At 43.2% G+C, this 26117-nt stretch overlaps 1 long non-coding RNA gene across 1 annotated transcript in view; it reads left to right on the forward strand.

Moving 5' to 3' along the window:
• LOC310759090 overlaps positions 1–26117 on the forward strand; it is a 52453-nt gene that overhangs the window by 26002 nt on the left and 334 nt on the right. The gene's annotated exons all lie outside the window — the stretch shown is intronic.

Genomic DNA, 26117 nt, shown 5'->3' on the forward strand with positions numbered 1-26117 from the left:
CACTCGTCTCCTTGTCCTTGATGATGGAGGTAGGTACGATGAGACCAGCTCACTGTAAGATTTATCTTTTAGTCTCTCCACTGAAGGGAGTGATTCTTTACTGGCAGAGGGGTGGTGCTGAAGGCAGTGTTTGATCAGCTGGGATGCTGCACTTGGATACTCCAATGACAATGCAACCTATTTGCCCCTTGCCGTGGGTCAGAGATCACCAATGAGTTCTGCTCACTGCCCCCCCACTCTGCTGGTCCCCTCCCCTGGGTTGAGTCCCTTCAGTTCTCCAGTCTTGTCCCACTCCTCCCTGTCTGACCACTCTCACCAAGGCATCTCCCCTTGGCCCATGACACAAGCACTCCTTTTCACAAACACTCATAAAATCCCTACCAATCTGCTTTACAATATTCAGCAATCTGCCAGTAGTTCCCTATCCATCTCTCTCCCCCTCCCTTTCCCCCATAGCTAGTGCAATCTACACTGAGTAGAAGTTGCTCTCTGGCCTTCCCAAACCTTGCAGTCCTTTTAATGGAAGTTATCAGAGAATGAGCTGGGATTTCCTGCAGTCCAGGAATGTGTTCTACCGCTAAGCTAATCACCATCCCAGATGAACTAACCGTATAGGATAGTTTACTTGCTTTAAAATGCTCTAATAATTTGTTAAAATTATGTAGCATTATTCAGTCCTCTACACATCTTATTAAAGCTAAAAACATAACTGCAGTAATGCACAAGCCATTCTTCCTCTGCTACACCAGAAATGCTGCTGATGGACAGAAGAGCATGTTACTGATTAGATCTGGACCAGCGACTCACAGCCTGGGATTATAGTTTCGGCAATTTGCTTGAGTTTGTACAACCCAAATATCAGATAACATTAAGGTTTACATTTTCCATGGAACGCTGTCTCGAGAATATATTGATTCCTAGAGTATCAGATTACTCCAGAGCCAGAGTAGGCCAAAAGGAGAGTTTTGCTTTTTCCCCCCTGCTGACCTTTGAAAAACAGAATTGTATGACTACATACAGAGACCCGAGTGACCTTCAAGAATCCAAGCAGGGCCTCATGAATTACAGTGCACTTTAAGTGAGATTGTAAACAATAAGGTGAGGAAGGAAGAATAAAAACCCAAACAGAAGCAGAATTTTAAAGGAATTCCCCAAATAAGAAGAAACTGCAGATTAGCAGTGTGATGCTATATACCCCCACTTAAAATGAAGTCCCATTGAGTCCAATGGGGCTTACCCCCAAGAAACCAAGTGCAGAATTGAAGCCTAACAGCAAAATCCCAGACATGGTTAGTTAGAAATAAGCCCCCTTGAATTCAAGGGGGCTTACTTCCAGGTTAGTGTGCAGAGGATTGCATGGGCAAGTTTTCCAACTCAGATGCTTTTTATATGCAGCCCTAGGAACAATTCAATGGGGTTTACTTTTCACATTGTTTGCAATTTTGTTAGTGCCAAGATTCTTCTTTCATCTCATGCAGAGAACCTCTGTTTTGCATGTTACCTCACATCATGATATTGTATTCTTACCTCATCAGGAGACCTTTATAAATAAATCTCACAATTCACGGCGTCCGCTTTAACTTCTTTGGTACCTTCTCATCATGAGCCATATGTACCAATTACATGCTTATGCGCCAAACCAGACTGATGCACACTGTTCTGAAGCTTCAGGTAAGTTGACAGTGCCAGGGAAGAGAGCTGGATTTTTGGATGTAGTATACATCTCATAGAGATGCCTTTAAAGGCCTACACATCTTGGGATGTAGGCAGCATATACACCATACATTTAAAGCACCTGACTTCTCCCAAAGAATCCCAGAAACTGTAGTTTAAGGGTGCTGGGAACTGTAGCTCTCTGAGAGGGTGGACTATAGTTCCCTGGATTCTTTGGGAGGGGAAATGTGCTTTCAATTTAATTTCAACATGTGGTTTGTACTCAACCTTAGGTACTGAAGTTCCTACATCAGTCTGCCCCTGTGTTAAGATGATTGGCAAAGGCTGTTCTTCAGATACCTCCACCATCTGAGATGAGGCACCTGGTGACCACAGGTATAGACTTCCAGTAGTGACAAGGAACATTGTAAAATACCTAAAGGGCTCAAGGGATGAGTCCATGATGCAAATTTCTATAAAATCTGCACATCTGAATGTATATGTAAAGAAGCAAAAGAAACAAATGCATAGTCCTAAATGCTTTTGAAATCACAGTTTTGCGCTGACTTAAACAGAAGCTCTCCCATAAGTGCTGCAGACCTATATTTCCTATGGAAATTCAGCTTAGAAGAGGTGCAATGCAGAGCTTCCCCAAACAGAACCATCTTCATTAACGTGGCTTCCCTTTGGTCTGCATATGGAGAGTGTTGGCTTCTTATATTGTACACCAGGATGTCTAGCAGCAAGTACTTTGTTTAGAAGTCACAGAGGGCTTCTTGCCAATGTGCAGCTGTGACTAGATCATGATGCAGTTTCATATCCTCCGAGTGTCCCAAATATGCTGGAATGGTCATGAAAACCCTTAAGTCATCACGGTTTCTCATTTGGTCACAGATAGCTTTCCGGTTTCATTCCCAAATAACAACTGAGGTAGTCATTGCCTGAAGCAATGACTAGGGCTGGCTGGGGCTGATGGAAGTTGTAGATCAAAACATCTGGAAGGCATCTGGTGGAGGAAGGGTGGCCTGGAGGAATGCTCAAGCATCCAACATGTTTGATGGAGATGTTTGAAGGCACATCATGGACACAGCTCCATTAGGCATTAGCAAAACAGCCTGAGCAGTAGATACAACACCTTCCATAACATTGAAATGAATTTCATGAATTTCAATTCATGAAATTTCAAAGCATTTTCCAAATGGAAGTTTGACTTGAATGGTTAGATCTCTAGTTCTTGCTCTTGGTGGACTGCAGATCCACCATCTGGCAGAAAATACTCTGTGGGTGAGGGATGGAATTGGGTGTCACCAAATCACATGGGTCCATTGTCAAGAGCTGGGCATTTCCTACCACCGCGAAACTCTCAAGATGTCTAACAACATCTCATTCCGCTTTTGAAAGTTCTGCTATGTATCATATAATCAACTGCATTGTGCAACTTGTTAAAACTAATGTGAACTCTTAAAGCTTGGCGGGGGTTGTGTTTTTTTTTATTATTAAGGCATCTCAGGTCAGGGTGGGTTTTTTTGTCATTTCAATTTATAATATTGACTTTCTACCCGTTGTCTAAGTATTTTATTTTTTTCTTCAGAGGGCTGGCACTAACTATCTCTGCAGTTATCTTTTTTTATATTATCGAGTAACTGCTTTCCCCCATAATGATGTGCTGTGTATGCCACGGCTGGGCCTGAAAATACAACAATGCCATAAATTAGAGAAAGCCAATGATTGATTTAGGAGTCCTATTATTTTTACCATAACTCTGCTAGTGGAAATCCAGGACTGCAGTCTTCCACTAGACCTTCCACTGCTATCAATGTCTTTGAGATAAGCTTTAAATAACCACGGGATAAAAGCACACACATGCACCCTGGGCAGCTTTATGAAGATAATAACAGCAATTAAACCATGATTCTTTGGGGAATCTCAACCTTCTGCAAATCACTGATGCAAATTTTTAAGTGAGATATCCTTGGAAAGATGTACATTGCACAAAAAATAAAAACCAAGCTGATGAGCTTCCAGAGGACAAAGCCGTGTGTGTGTGTGTGTGTGTGTGTGTGTGGTGGGGGAACAGTCATTGCTGACGTCTGGTCCCAGCAGGTGTGGCAGACTTGCTAATCAACCTGATCACAATTACAACTCAGTCATGTCCCTAGAATTCTTCCCTCTGTTTTCCTGTTGCTTTCCGACAGCTGCTATGCTTAGCTGCCCTGCTGCTTCCCAAGCTACCGTGAAGCCCTTCTGGCAACTGAAGGTAGGCTCAGAGGCTGTAGGTCGGTGCATGAAATTGGAGCAGCTGAAGACAGCAACTGTTGTGAGGAAGCAGGGCTTTGATAGCCATGGTTTCTCAAAACTCACCACTCACTGTGCTTGCACACAGAAAACTGTCCAGTTGATGATGGCTGGTGGGAAAAGGTCCCATATTTTTATGTTGTGAACTGCCCTGATATCTGCAGGCTGAAGGCTGGTGTACAAATTTAATAAATAAAATAATAAATAAAGGCAGAGGGGATGGAGAGATCTTTGTTGTTGGCATCTATCTGTCTTGAAAGACAATGGCGTGCATCTCCAGGGGTGAAGTCAAACTGCTGTGTTAGCAGCACTGAAGTGACGTCCCTGTGGCACAAGCCCTGGCAGAGTGTATGAAGGTCCTGGGCTGCCCCCTTTGGCCTTGCTGATGTCGTTCAAAGGAAAGCAGAGCAATATGTTTGGTACCAGCTTGGCTGCAGGAGCTGTTGGGAGGTGGCATCCAAGACGCCATCCAACCATGTTAAGACTCCATTCCGGATTTGTGTAGGGTCTACTGCTTAGATCTTTCTTCTCCCGGAGATATCCCACGAGGCAGCGGAGGTTTAGGATTATAGTTTTCCTTCTCCTTGATTAGCCACCTTCCCGGGATGATGACCTCATCTGCCCCTCACTTCCCTCTGCAGCATGTGTAGAAACCACTTTCTTGACTATTGGACCCACTATTAGTCCTGTCTGCTTAATCCTCCAGAGCTTGGGGAGTCCCTAGCTCACTGAGTGTTTGAGACCCATCGGCTACCCTCACCTGGTTTAGCCAGCCAGTCGAATCCATTCCCAGGGTGTGGCCTCTGTCACATGCTGACAGCTTCTAAGAGCCACAGGTGAGAGCTGAGTGTTGGATGGGGACTAAAGGTGGGCAGACTACCCCAGAAGGAGCACAACATGTCCACTAACACCCCATACACCCCAATGGAGAAACCATTTTAAATTTTAAATTTTCTGCCTTTTTCCCTAACAGGGACTCAAAGCAGTTTACAGATAAAAACAAGAATAGCTAAAAACATAGGAAAAGCATGAGCCCTTTCATTAAAACCAATTAGTTCCCCAAAACTTGTTAGAACAAGAAAGCCTGCACCTGCTGGCGGAAGGTCAACAAGGAAGGAGTCTTGGTGGAAGAGTATTGAGGGCTGGTTATTTCTTCACACTTGCCCATCAATTTCTTGAAGTTATGTACAGTGATGATGATGCCAAACCAGTTAATTATAACTGTTTGTAATGCAAATCTAGCCTGTTCTAATTCCCATATGTATAACGACCCCTGACTCTGAAGTTCCAGAATTGTAACAGGCTCATAATTAAAAATGAGGTTTCATGTTCTGCTTTCCTGTTTTATTGTGGCTGTATGATGGCTCTCCCTCTTTGTCTGGACTGCTGGAAGAGAAACAGATCACTCTTGCTGGAGATCTGAACCAATCACTTGTAGAAAGCTTTCAAAATTACATCAAGGTTGCCCACCCCTCTGCTAAACACCCATCTAACCAAGGTACACTTCAATAACGTACATGTGTATAAAAACCAACCACCACCATGATTTGAAAGCTAAAAAGAAAAAGAAGCACTTTTATTTTTTCATTCCACTGGGCTTGTAAATATGTCTAATTCTGAATCCCAACATAGTTAGTTCTTTAAACATACTTTAGAGAGCGTGGCTGTTTGGGAAGCAGTGGTCTTGTGTTATTTGTTTTGACCGTTAACTCATTAGCAGGAATATATATATATCAAATAAAAAGAATTATAGCAGGCAACAGGCAGCAGATAGGATAAAGGTACAGATAATTTCAGACGATAGTTTGGTAATCTCCTTGACAGAACTAGTAGAGTCTTCAAAAGAAGTATTGAATGAAATCCTCCGCCAGTGTAGCAAAGCATCGTGCTATTTATTAAATGAAACCAAATTTGAAAAGCTAGGTTTGCGATACAAAAAGCTCCAGGAGACAGTCCTGTTCTATTCCATGGCAAGAAGTCTCAAATAAACATTTGGGCATTAACTTATCTGTGGATTTAAAGACTCTGAGAATAATTATAATCCATAGTAAAGAAATCAAGAAGGATATCAGGAGATGGAATGAGATGAATTTATCATGGATGGCTCAGATAGATGTAGTAAAATCTAATGGCCCTTTGAAATTGCCTTTTCTGTTTCCCACATTACCTATTAGTGTATCAGATAAAATATGTTTTTAAAAATGGAATAAGATGTATTAAATTTATAAATAATGGGAGGGGGTAGAATTGAAAATTCTTGCAAAAGAGAGATCAATATAGGAGTTTGAATATTCCTGACACCTGGAATTGGTGGCAATCATATATTGGATTAGGATGCTGGATTAGATATCGTTGATCTGTGGAACAAAAAGGTAATGGGATACCCTTGGAATTCACATTCATGGTCAGAGCAAAAGAAAAGACCAATGAATATTGATAATAATCTAATACTATACTTCTTATTTTGGAACTTGGATGAGATTAAGCAGAAAATTGCTTTTGATTTATCTCTAAAAATGATAATATCTTCAATGAGCACTCTAAGATAAGAGGTAGTTCTATATATATGATGAGTTATGTGTTAAAATTATGGAATTCCCTCCCAAAGGTTGTTCATCCAGCTTCTTTTATGGTTGTTTTCGATACCTGGGAAAGGCAGCACTATTTTAGAGAATTTTGGAAGTTCTTTGGACGGGGAGAAGGGTTGTTCCATTAGGTTTGATTATTTCCTGGATATAATGCTATGTATTTTTTAAAGTTATATTGTGTACTTCTATGTTCTCAAGGCAGCTTGAGGATTCCATGATTCCAAAGGTGAGGTATAAGTATTTTAATTTGTAAATAATGCCCATTGGTTTTATTTCATTTCTTCCCACAGGTCAGGGAGTGGTGGTGTTTGGAGACCCAGAAAGCGCTGGATCCTTTGCACCCTTGCCTACTTTTGTTCTGCCTCCCACCAACATGCCCTCTATCTACCCATGACATGCACCTTTTCTGCCTTACTGATGTTAATGCTCCAACAGAAGTTCAAGGGCCCCTGAAAGTACCATGGTGTAGGGAAGAGGAGACATCCAACACTGGCTGTCCTTCTCTAGAGTTTAACAACTTTTTGTGGCCTTAGAGAAGGAGATCTAATGTTTCTAGCACCCTCTGGGATGGCTGGGCCCATTGAAAGTATTTTAGGATCGAAGGCTAAATCTTTAGCTGAACATAAATTTACACCTGAATGGGGAAGGAACTGAACTATAATATCATGTTGGATATATGTATATATTTACTCAAGAGGGTAAAAAGTATATAGCTATTGCTTTAAGAGAAAAATAATTTAAATGATGAAAAATGAAAAATAAATGAAACAATGACCAAACAGATCTTAGCTCGAGAAAGATATGTACATATCATCAGCCCTTTGGGGCTCTCTGCATTCGTTGAAAAGCAGTAAATAAAGAAACATTAATTATTATAATCTTATACAAAATAATCCTTGTTGAAGATTTGGACAACCTCAGGCAGACAATGGTTATATTTGGTGGGCCTGCCCTAAAAATGTCTGGTTTCAGCAAGCTATAACTGTGATAATAAAAGACAGACCAAAAGTTCTCATTAAATCCAATAGTTCTTCTATGTTATATGAAGGAATCTTTTGAGACAGTAAAATGAAAAATAAATGATTAATTTGTTCCTAAAATCCAGGACTGAAACAGAATCTAAATAGAATACAGTGGTACCTCGGTTTACAAACTTAATCTGTTCCGGAAGTCCACTCTTAAACCGAAACCGTTCTTAAACCGAGGGGCGCTTTCCCTAATGAGGCCTCCCACCGCCAGTCCCCTTCCACAATTCAGATTCCATTCTTAGACCGAGGTAAAGTTCTCAAACCAAGACACTATTTCTGGTTTTGCAGAGTTTGTAAACCAAATAGTTCTTAAACCGGACTGTTCTTAAACCGAGGTACCACCGTACTGGGGAAAGGCCATAGCTCATTAGTAGAGCATCTGCTTTGCACACAGAAGGTCCTGGGTTCAATCTCCACCATCTGCAGGTAGGCTTAGAATAGATCCCTGTCTACTGGAAATCTACTGCCAATCAACACCAACAAAACTGAGCTAGATGATCCAACTCAACAGAAGTCAGCTCCCCATGTTCTTATGTTTTATCTAGTGAAGCTTGGCTAGGAAGATGATGAACTACATTGCTGGTGGCAAAACTTACCCATTTATGTACTCAGATATAATCCCCATGGAATTCAATGGGCTTACCTTAATGTGTATAGGATTGTAGCCTTCCAGAGGGAAGGGAAATAAACTCATACATGGAGAACTGGATTTAGTTTTTAGCCCACTGGAGATTCAGAAGAATTGTTAACTAGGGTGAAATTACTCTGTTGATTTTCATCAAGGGATGTGCTTGTTTATGTACTATATGTACACATATGGAAATATTTGAATAATTTTCAAAAGCATGTGAACAATGTGGATGGGAGAAGGGAGCTAAAATCAAGTGGGTGATGCCTTGTGAATGGCATTGAAACATGTCTACTTCTGAACAGCCTGCACTGAGGTTGTCCCCCACCCACCCAGAATTAAGATGAGTAAATAAGAAACGCTTCATTGGATGAAAAGGTATTTGTGTGTCCCAATCACCTCTGACAGCTACAGACCAATAAGCTAGGTGCTAGCATCTGAAACTAACTTGCATTAGTGATGCTCAGTGGGTGGCAAGTCTTACAGCTGGTGCTCTGCTTGAGGAAGGAAACTAGCAGTAAAAACACTTTAAGCATTGCAGGAACGTAGCCCACAGGAGGGCTGCATGTCCCAGGTCCAACTGTCTGGTCCCATCTAGGACTTTATTAGTGGCCACCCACTGAGTATTGCTAAGGCAATTTTGCTTTTAGCATTTTGAAACTCTTTGGCTCTTCGTTCGCCAGTGTGTTGATTCAGCAAGTCATCTGAAAGAATAGGGCAATAGTGGTGAGGAAATTAAGAGTTCAGTGTTTGGGTTGAATAATTAGCAGAGTTTCCTTTGTGATCTTTTGGCAATCAATTATTTCCTGCTCTTCATCCCTCTTGGGGACCCAAACTGTAGAGTGAAATGAAGGGTATGGAGGCAGCTTTGTAGCACTGCTAAGGGTGTGAACCAGGCCTGATCTACATTTCATTCCACTTCTGCCCACTTGATAAAGCAGCTATGTACTGCCCCATAGATAAACATAACAAATTAGCCCCTAATAAGCTTGAAGCAAATATTTTATGTCTGTATTTACACAATTTATAACCCTCATAATCAACAGCTATTTAGTGTCACTATTTAGCATCTACTGATAAATACAAATATACATTAAAAATACATATATCCTTTGCAGTGGTCCCACTCTGGGTTGAGTTCTATTGGGATACTGCCAGGGAGATAAGATCCATCTGAGGCCCCAAGCTCGGATGCCGGACGATCCATCGACCTCCCGTAGTCAGGCAATATCAGCAATTCAGCGACACTAAGCCTCTGGCTTAGAGCACACTCTTTCAGCAGAATTCACACAACAGAAGTTGCACAGCATGAGAGCAGAACTGCATATTTACAGTTTATTAGGCATTGGTCAGAACAAAGAAATCATGACCGTCTCCTCCGACTGCTCAGGCAAGACAGGCAAAATCGAAAGGAACATATAGCATAAACATCCTGTGAGACAGGAACTTACGCAGGGTGTTATACAAACATCCTGCTCCCTTTTAAGGTGGAACGGAAATATCCTAACATCCTCCCCCTTTCCGTGTAACCTGTAGTACCTGTGGTTCAACCCAATTGCAACTTTTGTGCGTAAACCTTCAGTTGTTCTCTGTTAACAACCTTAGACAACAGATCAGCAGGAATTTCATTTCCTGGCATGTAGGACACCTGAATAAGTCCTTTCTGAATACACTCTCTTGCACGATGTGGCTTAATCTGCAAGTACTTGGTCCTTTGCTTGCAACTCTCCGAGTTCAGCAAAGCCAAACAAGATCTATTGTCTTGATACACTTGTATAGGACATTTCACAGAAACCCCAATGTCCTTAAACAGTTGCATCAACCATTCACAATCCATGAGTGAAAATGACAGAGCATTGAGTTCTGCTTCACAGGAACTTAGGCTAACTGTCGTCTGCTTTTTGCACAACCAGTCAAACAGGCAGTGGTTGTACATGTAGCATACTCCAGAAGTGCTTGTACCATCCGTGGTGTCACTTCCAAAACTTGCATCTGCAAAGATTTCAAGACCTCCAGTCTTCTGACTGGTGAACCTCAGCCTGTAGTGCATAGTCCCTTTCAAGTACCGGGCTATGCGCTTCAGAGCTTTCCAATCCTGAACAGTAGGATTGTTAGCATGTCTGCTAAGCAGGTTAGTGCTTACAGCAATGTCAGGTCTTGAACATCTAGCAATGAAATTCAACTTGCCTAGAATGCATCTGTACAGCGTTGTGTCAGAAAACGCTTCAGCAGTACTGTCTACCTGGTAACCTGTCACCATCGGTGTGTCTGCTGGGTTTGCATCAACCAAATTCAACCTGGTTAATACATCACCAAGATCCTTCATGTCAAAGTGCTCCTTCAGCTGAGCTAGGGTGCTTTGGTAGAAAGCCTGATTCTTCCAAAACATCAGAAGATCATCAACAAAACATAAACAATACAGTTTGTTTTGCCCCTCCTCCTTGACAAACACACATGGATCAGCTTTGCCCTGGTGAAAACCTAGAGAAAGCAACGTTTCAGTGAGTTTTGTGTTCCAACACCTGGCACTCTGCTTGAGACCATATAAGGATTTCCGCAGTTTACAGACCATTCCCTTCTGTATCTGCATCCCGTCAGGTGGAAGCATGTACAGCTGCTCGTTCAAAATCCCGTACAAAAAAGCTGTATTTATGTCATGATGGGAAACATGCAGTTTCTCCTCCGCAGCGATCTTGAGCATCAGCCGAATGCTCTCATATTTGACCGTGGGTGAGTAGGTCTCGTGGTAATCCTGCCCTGGTACCTGTGAAAAACCTCTGGCAACCAATCTGGCTTTGTGTCTGACAACCTTGCCATTCTGGTCTGTCTTGGCCTTGAAGACCCATTTGCTGCCAACCAGTCTCATTCCTGGGACTACCGGTACCAGTTCCCAAGTCTGGTTCCTGTTTAAGGAATCAACTTCAGCCTTCATGGCATTAAGCCAAGGCTCAGCATCTTTAGAGGTTAACTCCTGGACCTCTTTGAAGCTTGAAGGTTCCCACACCTTCTCTGAGCTACTAAGAACAGCAGTTGCCGTCTTAGCAAACTCATCAGCAAATCTCTTTGGAGGTCTGCCTTTGGTCGCCCTTTCAGACCTGCGAACCAGACGCAAGTCTTCTGGACTCATCTCCTCCTTCTTAGGAGAAAAGTGACCAATGGTGAACAGTGGTTCTTCCAGTTCATTGTCAGACGCATCAGATGGTCTGACTGAGGCCTTTGCGCTCTTGTAGTCTGCTGTGTCATCACTGTCACTGACAGCAGCAGCAGCGCCGCCCACTGAACTGGAATCCGAACTCTGATCATCATCATCATCATCATCATCATCCTCAGTTTCCTCAGCTTTCTCAGCATGATCTGCTTTCTTCACATCACCTTCATCCTCCTCTGGGTAACTCTGGAAAATTCCCACATTTTCCCCCCACTTAGGATTGTACTCAACACTCCTTGTGAACTTTATGGACTTTGAGTTAGTCATCCATACTCTGTATGCACCTTTATCGTACCCCATGAACAAACCATGTGCCCCACGCTTCCCAAGCTTGTTGCTTTGTGGGGTGTGTACCCACATGTCAGAACCAAAGATTCTCAAGTGCTTGGTGTTAGGTTTCTTACCAAACATTTTCTCATAGGGAGTGCAGCCAATAGGTGATGACAGTCTGCGGTTAAAAGTATAAACAAAATTCGAGAGAGCTTCCCCCCAAAACTTCTCAGGGAGGTTGGCATCATGCAACAAGGTTTTTATTCCTTGCAGCAACGTTTGATTTGCTCTCTCCGCAAGCCCATTCATCCATGGCGATCTAGGCGTCGACAAGTCATGCTGGATTCCCTTCTCAGTCAGGAAAGCTTCAAACTGCTGAGAAGTGAACTCCCCGCCCCGATCAGTAAACAGACAGCCAATACGTTTACCATGAGCATTCTCCAACCAAGCACAGAATGCCTTGAACTTAGGAAATGCTTGCGATTTCTGCTCGAGCATAAACACATGAATGTACCTGGAAAAAGAATCAATTAGAACCATGAAGTACCTTGCTCCTCCCAAAGAGGGCGCTAGAGGACCTACCAGGTCTGCATGAACTAACTGGTAGGGTTTGGAAGCCTGCCTGCTAGACTCCTTGCCTTTTGGAGCAACCTTCACCTTGTTCTCTGCACAAGATACACATTTCATGTGAAATTTACAAGGTTTGATGTCCAAACCTTCAACCAACTCAGGCATCTTGGCTAGCGCTTGCCAAGAGAGGTGACAAAATCTTCGATGTGCATCATGAATGCAACCTGCATGAAGAACCTTGTTAGCTTGTGCAACACAACAAGTATCAGCATTAGATATAACAGGAACATCATCATAAGTTAGACAGAACAAACCATCCAACAACTTTGCATGCAAAATGTTCTCTTTGCCTTTTCTGATGACACAGACAGTCCTCTTGAAGGTAATTTCAAAACCACGCCCATTGAGCTGTGGGACACTAAGCAAATTGTCCGCAGCTCCTGGAACAAAAAGTACATCTCTGATGGTAGTATGCAAACTTGCAAGTTTCACAGTCCCAACTCCTGCAGCTTGCAAAGTCCTTCCATCAGCCAGGTGGATCTCTCCATCTTGAGGTGTGAAGGAGATGAACAGATGGCGGTCTTTGGTGATATGTCGCGTGCATCCTGAATCCACAATAAACCTGCCTTTGGCTTTCGGTGAAGCAGTGCCAGCAAACAAACCCTTGTTTTCCACTGGTGTGGGCTTTTGCAGCTTGCCCCCCTGCTCCTGGCCATCAGACTTGCCTTTAGCCTTTGGTGAAGCTGTGCCAGCAAACAAAGCCTTGTTTTCCACTGGCGTGGGCTTTTGCAACTTGCCCCCCTGCTCCTGGCCATCAGACGTGCCTTTAGCCTTTGGTGGAGCTGTGCCAGCAAACATAGCCTTGTTTTCCACTGGCGTTCCACTCCCCTTCTGCTTCGGGCCATCTGGAAACATCTTGCTCTGTTTACGTCTGGTCTTCCGGCCTTTGCATAGGCTCTGACCTTGGTTCTCACGAGAAACAGAGCTCTCAGCTGCCGACTCCTTGGCTCCCCCTGGAGGCTGGAATGCTGCCTGGGATGACATCACAGTCAGCTCCCCCTGCAGCTTGCAACCGGTGCCCTCGGCATCTCTGCATTCACTCGCATTCTGGGAAACAGCCAGGACCTCCGATGCATTTAAACACTGGGCTGGGATTATTGGCTGGTGGGCCTTTTTCAAAGCATCCCACATGTCACGTGCCGTGAGATTTCCAGCAAGCGTCTTTATTTCCTCCAGAGAGACGGATAAGACAATAATATCCATGGCCTTCGAATCCTGGCCCTGCCATTTCTCTGTCCGAGGAACTGGAGTGGGCTCAAATACAGTATGCCAGACTCCAAACTGACGCAGCAAACTCTCACACCATCTTGCCCAGGTCTCATAATTGTCCCGATTTAATTTAGGACACTCAGCAGCTTCAGAGGCTTGGAAAAACTCCATTCCAGCTTTTAACGTCAGCCGTGAGTCTTCTTCACTTCAGAGACCCCTTATCTTGGCACCCATAAATCACGAAGCCTGCGTGGCTCGGCTCCCAGGCCAATTAGTCTTTGCCGGACATCAAAGAGGCTGCCGCGGCAACAGAAAAGCCTCTGCTTTCGCTTTTCCCACACATACCTTTCAGCAGTCTGTCGCTGTCTTACTCTCCTGCAAGTGCCGTGAATCTGGGCCCGAAACCTGATATTGGGATACTGCCAGGGAGATAAGATCCATCTGAGGCCCCAAGCTCGGATGCCGGACGATCCATCGACCTCCCGTAGTCAGGCAATATCAGCAATTCAGCGACACTAAGCCTCTGGCTTAGAGCACACTCTTTCAGCAGAATTCACACAACAGAAGTTGCACAGCATGAGAGCAGAACTGCATATTTACAGTTTATTAGGCATTGGTCAGAACAAAGAAATCATGACCGTCTCCTCCGACTGCTCAGGCAAGACAGGCAAAATCGAAAGGAACATATAGCATAAACATCCTGTGAGACAGGAACTTACGCAGGGTGTTATACAAACATCCTGCTCCCTTTTAAGGTGGAACGGAAATATCCTAACAAGTTCCCCATGCCTGCAATTTGCATTGGGAGAAGAAGCTCCCATTGGAGTGAATAAGCAAATAAGTTGGCTGTACAAAGCTGCAGGCGCCACTCTGTTGTGTTCCTCATTAAATCTGACAGGATTCTTGGTCTATCCTGTAAATCTGTTCCTACATATTGCTACTGGTGTGGAAACCCCCAATACATTGTGTCCAACCCCCCCCTTGCATCAGCGCTGCATGACTTCCATTTATGACTCACGTTCTTTAATAGGCCTGTCATGTTTCCACTCGCAAACTCTTTCGACAGCCTCTTGCTTGGATTCTGCTTCATGCTTCTATGGACTCACTATGATCTCACCTCTATCAGGATAAATGTAATATATACATATGTATTTATTTTAAAATTGTGCTAGTAGTAATAAATACAGGCAATACAGTTGACACAATGATGGTTAACAGATGAGAAAGAAAATGCAATTAGATGCAGCGAACCTCATGAAAGGATAAATTGTCAAGAGCATTTAGAAGAAATTAGCTGTTCACATGCCTCAAAGTGCAATCCTATGGTTCCTCAGAAGGCATCTCAGGAACCAAAGAGATTTTGTTGGTCTCTCTCCCTTTGGGCGGTGGTCTGCCCTAGGAAGCCCCCTCCTAGCTGTCGAGGAAAGTATCTCTGCTGCTAGTGTCCCACCATTAGAAAAGGTGAAAAGAGGGCAGAAAGGTGACAATCCAGGGGCACGTCAAGGACTGAGAGTTGTTAAGAGCCACCTGTTCCCCTCACAAAGCTACAATTCCCAGAGTTCCCTAGGAAGAGGGGTTGGTTGTTAAACCACCCTGAGAACTGTCATGCTATAAGAGGAGTAGGGATCTCCTAGCAATTTGCAGAACCCTTAGCAAACTCCATTTCCTAGTACAGTGGTACCTCGGGTTAAGTACTTAATTTGTTCCGGAGGTCCATTCTTAACCTGAATCTGTTCTTAACCTGAAGCACCAGTTTAGCTAATGGGGCCTCCTGCTGCTGCCATGCCACCGGATCACAATTTCTGTTCTCATCCTGAAGCAAAGTTCTTAACCCGAGGTACTATATCTGGGTTAGCGGAGTCTGTAACCTGAAGCGTATGTAACCTGAAGTGTATGTAATCCGAGGTACCACTGTACTATTTGGGGAAAGCCATGGCTGTCTAAAGTAGGATCATAGAATTATAGAGTTGGAAGGGACTCTGAGGGAATATCAACTTTACGTGTATAATGCAGATATGACCTGAGTGTGAGGTTCATCACTTGCAACATTGCATTGGACTTTGAGGCTTAATTTTTTTCATTTCACTTTTAATTTGTATAGCGTCTTTCTATTTTACAATACTCAAGGCAGTTTCCAAGCTGAAGAAACAAAGAATGTACACCTTACAACAATCTAATCCAATACCAAAATGTGGTAATAAAACAGTTGTTTATGGAGTTTAATTCCTGCCCCTGCAGGCTATGAATATTGTAGACCTTAGGATACCTGTGTGATCTCTCTGTATCCTGATCTCTCTGATGCAGCATAAACATGGTTAAAAGACCTATATGGTCTGGAGGGATCAGAGAATCTAAGTGAATCCTGGCAAAATGAACCGAGTTCAACACAGGATAATGTGGGACTTCTGCAAAACAGGGTTTTTTTCCCCCTGAATTGAGTATCTCCTCTATTTCCACCACATTTTTCACTTTTATAATATTCAAACCGGGCTGGGCTGAAAGATCCATGCCTCTTGGTATTATAAGGTCACTTGAGAAGACATTTAGAAGTTTTAAAAAGAGACTTCCAATATGACTAAATAAGCAGGAGAAACTTCAAATGGGTCTTTCAGGGTGGTGATGAATTACTGTTATGCGTTTGTAGGGATGAGATGTTGTCTGTTGATTAATGACCAAGTGTGGTGCATCCGATTTAGTTACTGGAGGGACTGCTTCATAACCACACTCCACTCTTGTAGAAACGGGCCTTGTTTTGCCCACTTATGAGATGAATTCATCCATCAAGAGGGTTCTTTTTGTCAAAAACTTAAAAGGAACATATGCCAAATGGCTGTGGGAAAGTGGTAAGTGCACTCTTTAAACTGATTTATTCAGTCCCGTGCATAATCAATGCAGTGGACATTTTGTTCTAAGTGTGCCTAGATGAGTGACTATGGATTGCCAGGGTATTGAACTCTGGTATAATAAGAATTTCCCAAAAAATAAATTTTAAAAATAGCCTCTTAAATCTTCCCGTTTTCCAGGCTACCACTGAGACGCGAGATCAGGAGCATTCAATTTGTGTCAGAATCAATTCCAATCAGCATTTAGATGGCTTCGGCTGTAGGACAGTGAGTGGAGTATGGAAAGGATCCCCCCCCCTTTTATTGATGACTTGGTTATGAAACATGGGCTGAGATCCTAAGTACACTTGCATCAGGAAAAGCATTCTCCTGAAATCAATGGTGTTGACTTCCAAGCACTGGCAGGAGTGCCAGAATATTTAAAGCTAGGGTAATAGTACCAGTGCCTCTCATTACATCCAGTAAAGTCAACAGTGCCTCTGGATAATCCATTTGGACAGTAAATTATCGTGCTTTTCAGGGCATGTCAAAAGTACAAATCTAATACAATTTCAAACCTGTTTAAATGTTGCGTTACAAGTTGCCGGCATGCAGCTCTGTGCTGGGGTTAGAAACCTCTCAAATAAATGCCTTAAAATTCAACAGAACTACAGCAGGTAAAAGTAAAGTTAAAGGACCCCTGGACAGTTAAGTCCGGTCAAAGACGACTGTGGCATTGCGGCGCTCATCTTGCTTTCAGGCCGGGGGAGCTGGCGTTTGTCCACAGACAGCTTTCCCGGTCATGTAGCCAGAATGATTAAACTGCTTCTGGCGTAACAGAACACTGTGACAGAAGCCAGAGCACACGGAAACACTGTTTACCTTCCCGCCACAGGGATACCTATTTATCTACTTGCACTAGTGTGCTTTCAAACTGCTAGGTAGGCAGGAGCTGGGACAGAGCAACAGGAGCTCACCCCGTTGTAAGGATTCGAACCACCAACCTTCTGATCAGCAGGCCCAAGAGGCTCAGTGGTTTGGACCACAGCGCCACCCGCATCCCTAGAACTACAGCACACACACACACACACACACACACACAGAGGGAGGGAGATTTGGGGGCGGGGAAAAAAACATTTATTTGAGAAGGGTGCCAACTGCTACAGTACATCTCATGAATAGGAGTCTTACTAGCTCCAAGGACAAATTTGGGAGAGATGGTCAGACAAAAGATGTGTTGGGTTTGATAGTGCAGAACATTGTCTTGAATTTTTCTAAAGAGCTTTTTAAACTAAACCAAATGGTCCCACTTAAACACAAAATGAAGAATCTCAGAGCATTTGTGCCTTTGACAATACAACATAAATGATCTTAAACAGATTATTTCCAGCTTCATTTTAAACTTTCTTGCATTAAGAATTGTGCCAAAAAAACCTCATATCAAAACAAGGTTCTCCTTGTCCTGTGATTTACTGTTGGTAAAAGTGTTTGTCAGAATCCAAAGATGTGGGAAGGGTACATTTCCCCAAGGCCTAGAGATCTTGAAAAACCAAGCTGCCACTTCACTACAATGGAAGGAGAACTGAGGGTGAATGGTAGATTAAAGCAACCATATAATTTGTTTTACATTCAGTTCAGTCCTAAAATGTGTGACACTAGAGGCTGGGGAAATGGAAGAACCTTCAAGATATCTACTTCGCAAATATCCTACAGCTCTTTTAGAGAGGTTTCCTTGTGAAATATTGAATTTTAAAACAAAATGAAGTCTACTTTGGAATAAGATTTGCAAAAAAAGAAAAAAGAAAAATAATAATACAACTATTTTTTTAATGAAGTGTGCATTACCTACGGATCTTTTGCACACAGCCAGTGTTTCCAGCAGAAGCTAAAAGGAGTTTTAGCAAACTAGAAATCATCAAATACTACAGGAGATCTACTATGGGCAAGAGCAGTTAAGCTGTCTAGCTATTTGTCTATCAAACCTGACCTTGTAAGGAAAACTGACTTGGGGGGAATAATCCATGATTTTGCAGTGAAGGTCAGAAAGCCGAAGCCTTACAGTGCATTTGTTTATTTATAAAAGGTTTGCAGCTGCAACAGTATAATATTTTTTTTAAAAAAAAATCAAAACTTTAACAGGATAATCATGCCTTTATTAGGAGCAAACAAATTACAACGTAGTCTGTAAACTCATATTCAGGCTAGATGTTATGTTAAACAAAAATAGCATGAGAGAAAAAAAAGTGTATGAGAGAGAGACAGCAGGGATGTGTTGGGATGTAATAGAGAAGCCCCAGTAGCTTCAGAATTAAAATAGAAAATTTTCTTTCAGGACTTTCGAGATTGAATGTGTACAGAATGGCATTGTGGCAGGCAGCACTGTCTTTAGGATATGTGGCGCCAGGGTGCAAAGATCCACCCAGCGCCCCCAAATTTAGTTTAGCCCCCAAATTAACTTTTATTATGCTTATGTCAGATACCATGCTTATGCCTTATCTCTTGTTTGCAAAAGAAAGTTTATTTACAATAGACTTATATTTAAGTATACAACACCACCACACTTAAACTTATAAGCATTGTTTAGGCACCTACTTAGGAGAAACATCAGTTGTGTCAAAGTTGCTGCTGACCCCGCTGCCGCATACCAGCTCAATACAATATGTAACATAATAGTTTGATGTAAGAGTTAATTTCGCGTGCACAGTTCTGTTGTGAATGACAAGCGCCGTCGCTGGCGCGGCGAGTCTTTGGTAAATGAGTGCACAAAGTCAAAAGTCCTTTAGTGAAACAGTAGGTATACATTTTGGTAATACTTATGTATATATGTATTTTGTTTTCCTAGCTTGATCAAAATTAAGGTATTTATTATTTCATAACAGGTAGATAGCTAAGAGCTTAGGCGGCTTCAGCGGCAGGCGCCTGGCACCCTCCAGGATTCGGTGCCCGGGTGCCCCGCATCCCTTGCACCCCCAGGTAAAGATGGCCCTGGTGGCAGGTCCAACCCACAGATGAGGCAGGTTGAGGCACCTGCCTCAAGTGGCAGAAACCTAAGGGGTGGCACCTCCCTTGCCTCCACCACCTGCCCTGCAGCCTCCGCTGCCAGTGGTGAAGCAGCAGCAGCAGTGGCACTGGTTTCTTGTGAGACGTCGTGAGACTTTGGCAAAATCTAATGAGATCTTGCCAGAAGCTGCTGTTGCTGCTAGCACTTCACGGACAGGCGCTACCTCCACTTCACAGGTGCCACCACACAATGCAGTCGAGAGAGCTGCATTGCCAACAGTGGGGTGGCAGCAAGGGGGCAGGGAAGCAGCAGGGGCCACATTCCCATTTCGTCTCAAGTGACAAAATGGGACGCATCCCCCTGTGGTATGTGTGTAGGTTGGAGCTCATGTTACAAATTTGTAAGGCCCCTGAAAACAATCCCTTAAAAACTGATGTGTCAGTGATGATGAGTCAATTTCCTGATTATCATTTTTAACTTGAATTGAAACAGGTATTCGTCAGAAGTAAAACACAATCTAATTGTTATTCAAGATTTATAACTGACTGAAGTATCCTTCATGAACCCTGTTCTTTAAAATGATTCTAAGTTTCATGAAAAATAAGATGGAAAATTCCATGTTGAATTCCACCCCTGGAGAAATCAGAGCGAATAACAATGATAAAGAAGGTAGCTGAGACAATTTGGATTACATAATCTTTCTTCTTTTTGCTACACTTTCCTTTGGCTCAGCCAAGCCACAAATGCACTTTCTCCTTGCATTCGTTTAGCAGAGCAATCTCTGTGCCGCATTGATTTTCAGCATATAAGTAAAAGCTTGGTAAAATATCACCGTCTCTATTAGATCCAACATTTTGGCTTCCAGTCTTGATTAGAATGAATTTGTGGGTAAAAGAGGCATCGTTGCTGAAGAGATGGAAGAGATACTGCATTGGGGTCTAATAATAATGGCGTGGGGATAGAGATCATTACTGCAGAGGTGATGAAAAAATACCAAAATTGGTATGAAATTAGAGGAAATGAAGCAGAAATTCTAATTTATGTAGGAGCGATCTCAGATGGATAGGAGAAGAATGAGTTGTTGCTGCAAGTTCGAACATGAGTTACAGATTTTCAAAGCACAGTCAAAAGACCCACAATAAGTGTGCGAGAGAGAGAACGAGAGAGCAAGAGAGAGAGACAGTTCAGATGTAACAATGTTGGTATGATAAACCAGGTACCAACATGCTAACCCTTTGGCTCACCGTATCCCTCCTCTACTTATGTGCCAACATGGGAGTCTCCTAACAGCTCTCAGCATCCTTAGCAAACTATAGCTCCCAGAATCCTTGGTGGGCTGTTTAAAGCAGTATCATAGTGCTTTAAGTGTATGGTGTGCGAATGTGGCCAATGTAAACTCAAAACACAATGGATGGAAGTTAAAGGTGGTCTTCTGTTCTCCAGAGGCACCCATCCATTCATAGAAGGTTCAGTTCCATCCAGGCTTTGATGCTTTAAAGGTTTTTGCAAATGAGAGTGTATGAGTGAATGTGCATAAATATCTCTCTCTCTCTGTGTGTGTGTGTGTGTGTGAGAGAGAGAGAGAGAGAGAGAGAGAGAGTATTTTCATAATTCCCCCCTTCTTCCTGAAGCTTCCCCACCTTGGAGGAAGTGTTCAAGGGTTGCAGGGGCTGCAGAGAGAAGGAGGAGCTGAAAAAGGAGAGAACCCTGTTCCAGGAGTTGAATTCCCCTCACCAAATGGATTGATAGCCATCTATATCACTTCATTTCTTATCTACTTCTGATTACTCTACCCATGAGCCCCTTTCAGGTGTTCATTCATGTAGAACGAACATGCTGATTGGATTTATTTATACGGCCATAGACCCATTGTAAAATACAACTGGACTAACAGACCCCAAATAATATGGAGTGTTTGCTTTTGGTGTGAAGCATAATGTAAGAAAGACATACAAAACTTTACATCTGTTCACTCAGACTCTCCCTTTGTACAGAATGTTAACATAACATCCAACAGTCTATCAGTGAAATGCGTTAAAAGTGGGAGGATCAAATCCTTCCTAACTCCACTATAATATCTATTATGTATTTTGGGAAATGGTTTGTCTGTTTGTTCTCTATAGGTTCAGCCGCTTCTTGAGAAATCACTACCACACTTGGCATGAACGTTCCTGATGTAGTTACAGCTTGTGGTTTGGGAGAGCTAAACCACAAACTTGGGTTTAGACCACACACTAAACCAAGCTGTGACTTAGCTCAGGGCATCCCAGCAGCAAAACGACTGCAGAGGAGCAAAGTGACCATGATCTCCTCCCTGAGAGCTAGCATGCTTGTGAGTTAATGCCAGGCGTGCCAACTCTAGGGGGTTGAGGTGTCTTCGGCCCTCTCAGTATCTGTTGGAAGGGGGCAGGACCCCTCAATGTTGAGGGGGCGGAGAAGGGCAAGCATGGAGCTGAGCACAGTGCAGCTTCAGTGGCTGGCTCCTACAGAGCGCTCGGCCTTCTCCAAACAAGGAGACAACACATGTGTATCGCACGTGTGATGTCACACACATGTGCCACATGTCACACCCCTCAACCTAGGGGGAAACTTGGCGCCTCTGGTTCACACTAAGCCAAGGTTTGGCTTAGAGCAGGCCCCTGCATTTCTTTAACTTTGCCTTCATTTCTGTACAGCTGGAGGAAAAGAATGAGCACAGAGCTGACTGTTTAGCATTCATTTGAATTAAGCTTTGGCAAATGCCAGATGTCGACCTCCTGCTTTACCTTTGTTTGGGGAAATGAAAAGGTGTTTCCCTTATGCTCTTCTTTTGATTTTCCTAAGATAATAGGTTTTATTTTTGTTCTGTGCATTGCACCCAAGAACTGTGGTTCATTTGCAAGAAGACTGCTAGGCATCTCTCTCTCTCCCTCTCTCTCTCGCCTGACTGCAGGAAGGGGTTGTTATTCTCTCCCTCCATGGAAAGCCCAAAGGCTACATTTGTCATGCAGTCACTTTGTTGTGAGTGCGTAATTAAATGTACAGCACTTTGGGATGTTCGGAACTATAAAAAATTACCATAGAAATTCAAGTTGTTGAACTTCCTCCCCACTTCCAATAGAGAAACACAAATGCAAACAAAGCAGACCTAAAAAGGTTCCTAGGGATAAAAATGTGAACATTGGTATATAAATAAAACATTAGAAGGAAAAGAAAATACTTCCGGAAAACAAATCAATAAAGAAAAGAAGTCATTTGGGGAAGCTGATCAGAAGAGAGAGGATTTTTCCTGCTCCAATAAAATAAGAAAAATATGCCCATTAAAGACAAACTCCCCCATGGAACCAAATCTCGGTGCCTCAACTGGGTTGTAAAAATCAGGTGCGTGCCATGTTCACCCTGGGGGTGGCCACAAAAAGCTCCATCTATAGACGCCAGTGCTAAAGCTCTAATTGAAATGGTTGGCACAGAGTTTCCTGTGAATGGCTATATTGGAGAGACTGGGCAGAATCCAAAATAAATTTCTCTGAATAGGCCTTGTATGGGACTTGCAGAAGTCACTCCCCAACCAGCTGCCCAGGGCACATATGCCCCCTTGCAGAAAGTAGTGGATGTGCTGGTGTGTAGCTGCTGATCATTTCATGGCTGCTATAGCTCAGCGACAGAGCATATGATTTGCAGGCAGTGGCATCTATTGGAAACATGAGAATAACCTCTGTCAGGGTTTAGGTCCTGTTTAGGCACAGGGTTTAGGTCAGGTTTGGTCCCTGGCATCTCCAGGCAGGATAGGGAAAGTCTATTATTTGAAATCACCAAGAGATGCATTAAGAACATAAGAAGAGGCTGCTGGTTCAGCCCAGTGGCCCATTTAGTCTAGCATTCTGTTCTCACAGTGACTAACCAGATGCCTGTGGGAAATTCACAAGCAGGTTTGCAAGCACAAGAGCACTCTCCCCTCTTTTGGTTTCCAGCAACTGGTATTCAGAACCATTGCTGCCTCCAACTGTGGAAACAGAGCACAGCCAACATTCCTCCACCAATTTGTCTAATCCTCTTTTAGAAGCATCTAGGGTGGTGGCCTCACTGCCTCCTGCGGGAGCAAGTTCCATACTTTAACTATACACTATATGAAGATGTGCTTTCTTGTTATCTGTCCTAAATTTTCCCATGTGCATCTTCATTGGCTGAGTTGTACTGTAATGAGAGGGGGGGGGGGAGATTTTCTGTATCCACTTTCTCCAGGCTATGTATAATTTTATAAAATTCTGTCAAGTCACCTCTTACGCATCTTTTAGCGAAGCTAAAAAGGCCCAAACACTGCAACCTTTCTTCACAGGATCATTGCTCCATCCCCTTGATAATTTTGGTTGTCATTTTCTGAACCCTTTTTCAACTCTACAATATCCTGTTTCAGGTGAGGTGATCGGAACTCTACATACGTAGTACCACCATACCTTGGGTTACAGACGCTTCAGGTTGTGTTTTTTCGGGTTACGGACCTGCTGAAGCCCGGAAGTACCGGAACAGGTTACTTCTGGGTTTGGGGGGTCGCACATGCACAGAAGTGCTAAATTGCGCTTTGCGCATGCGCATAAGCGCCAAATCGCAACCCGTGTGTGTGCAGATGCTGCAGGTTGCGAACATTGCGGGTTTGCTAATGTGCATCCCACACGGATCACGTTCACAACCCAAGCGTCCACTGTATTCTAAAGGTGGTCGCACCACAGATTTGTATAATGGCATTGTGATATCAGTAGTTTTGTTATCGATTCCTTTCCAAATGATCCCTTGTCTTTTTCACAGCTGCCACACGCTGGGCTGACATCTTCATCAAGCTATCTATAACCACCCCAAGGTCACATTCCTGGTCCATCACCTTCAGTTCAGACCCCATGAACGTATATGTGAAATTAAGATTTTTTTGTCCCAGCATACATCACTTTACACTTTATATTTTGAAGCATTCCCACCCCCACCCCCCATTTTCTGACATAGTTTGTTTTAAGCTGGTAATGTGTACACATCCTTGGTTTAAGGCAGCTTTCCATGCTCCTATGAGTTCACTGGTACTTACTCCAAAATCAGTGCACATGATGGCAGCCTTTAAGGAGAATACTGATTTAAATCCTTCCCTCGGCTAAGCTAAAGTACTTGAATTTAAGTGGAATTAGTCCCATTAAACTGATCAATGTGATTGATTGGCTTCAGTAGAAACACGCTGGCATAATCGGTTTGTGGATTGCAGGCATCAACATCATCTCTTATTGGGGGCGGGGGCGGAAATGCCCCTAAAATTACTAGGCATTGCACACCAGGAACTGAAAATCACATGGCCCTTCCCACAGGTTTAAAATCTAAAAATTACCTACGCATACCGGGAATGAGGTACAGTAGAGATTTAGTAAAATGTTTTCATTTAATGATAATCATCCTTTGGACTGGCAGTTTTGTTCATTGTGCATTGTCACCTGACTGTTCTTTGTTGTCATGACTACCATCACTCTGCCCCACCGTCTTTAAACAATGGACCTTATGAACTTAAGGCCTTGGAAAATGCAACAGAATAAATTAAGCATTTCATTTGTGATATCTTGGAAGATGTCCTACACAATTACCTTACTGGAAGGCAAGGCAAGGACATTACGGTGATTGCTACCCCAAAACGGTGTGTGTGGAAGCATCTGAATAATGGATTCCTAAACAGTTTCTCCCCGACACCCACACCCGCACTGCTTTCCTTACAACTCTTAGAGTGTCAAATTACAGCCCTTTGATCCAGTGGAGCAGACAGACCATGAGTTCTCATGTGACCCGACTGATCTTAGGTCATCAGATTTCTCATCCTGTCATGTGCCAGCTTTAATAGGCATATCACTGCTGTTGCCCCAAAGGCTTGACATGTGCTGTCATTTAAAGCACAGAACAAGTCAGGTAAACCTCTACATAGTTTGACCATTTGCTAATGCTGCTTGTCAGAAGAGGTGGTTCAAGCAATAATGGTTGTTTTTCTCTCTCCATCCACTATGTTTATGAGGTTTTAGTCACATCATTTATTGACTTGTTTCATACAAAGGGTCCTACAGCTAGTGTTACAGGCCCATGAAATCCCACAGGTGCTGTTGTGTGTGTGTCTGGATTTGCATTTTTAAAAACTTGTTTTATACAAGGGGTTGCATGAAATCCCACAAGTAGTGCATGTGGGGATGTGGAGGAGAGCACTGGCCCAATACATTTTTGCTGCCTGAGGCAGAGCAGCAAATGATGTCCCTCCCAGTACTGGATTTAGGGTGGTACAGGAAGTTCCCCTGCACTCAGTGCCAAGCTGACGGGGCACATAATACTAATACTACTAATAATAACAATAATCATAACAACAACAATAATAAAGCAATTTATATTTATACAGGTGCCTACTGAGAAGATGCAGGAAAAAGCAGCTGTACCAAAATGAATTATTGTGAAAATAATTTTGCCCTTGCTCAGGGTGCCATTTTGATGTCAGGGACTGGGCAGATGAGGGGGACTGGTGGAGACCACCACCTCAAGAGCCTTCTAGAGAGGAGGAAGTGGGAGAGAGTATAGAGTAGTGGTTTGAGGCAGGTCACACCCCAGAGGAAAAAGAAGGAGCTGGGAAATAATGGGTGACGACAAACAGGAGCAAGGTAGTGGTGAACAGAGACAGGAGTTAGATGTGTTAGAAACAGTACATCAGCCAAGTGACATGCTGTCTCTGGAGCCACCTCTTTCCCCTAGGACAAGACGTGTATTGTGTGTCTCAGAGCAGAAAGCCCCAAAGAGAATTGTCC

This window comes from Podarcis filfolensis, assembly GCF_964270895.1.
Source record: "Podarcis filfolensis genome assembly, chromosome: 3".
NCBI lineage: Eukaryota > Metazoa > Chordata > Lepidosauria > Squamata > Lacertidae > Podarcis > Podarcis filfolensis.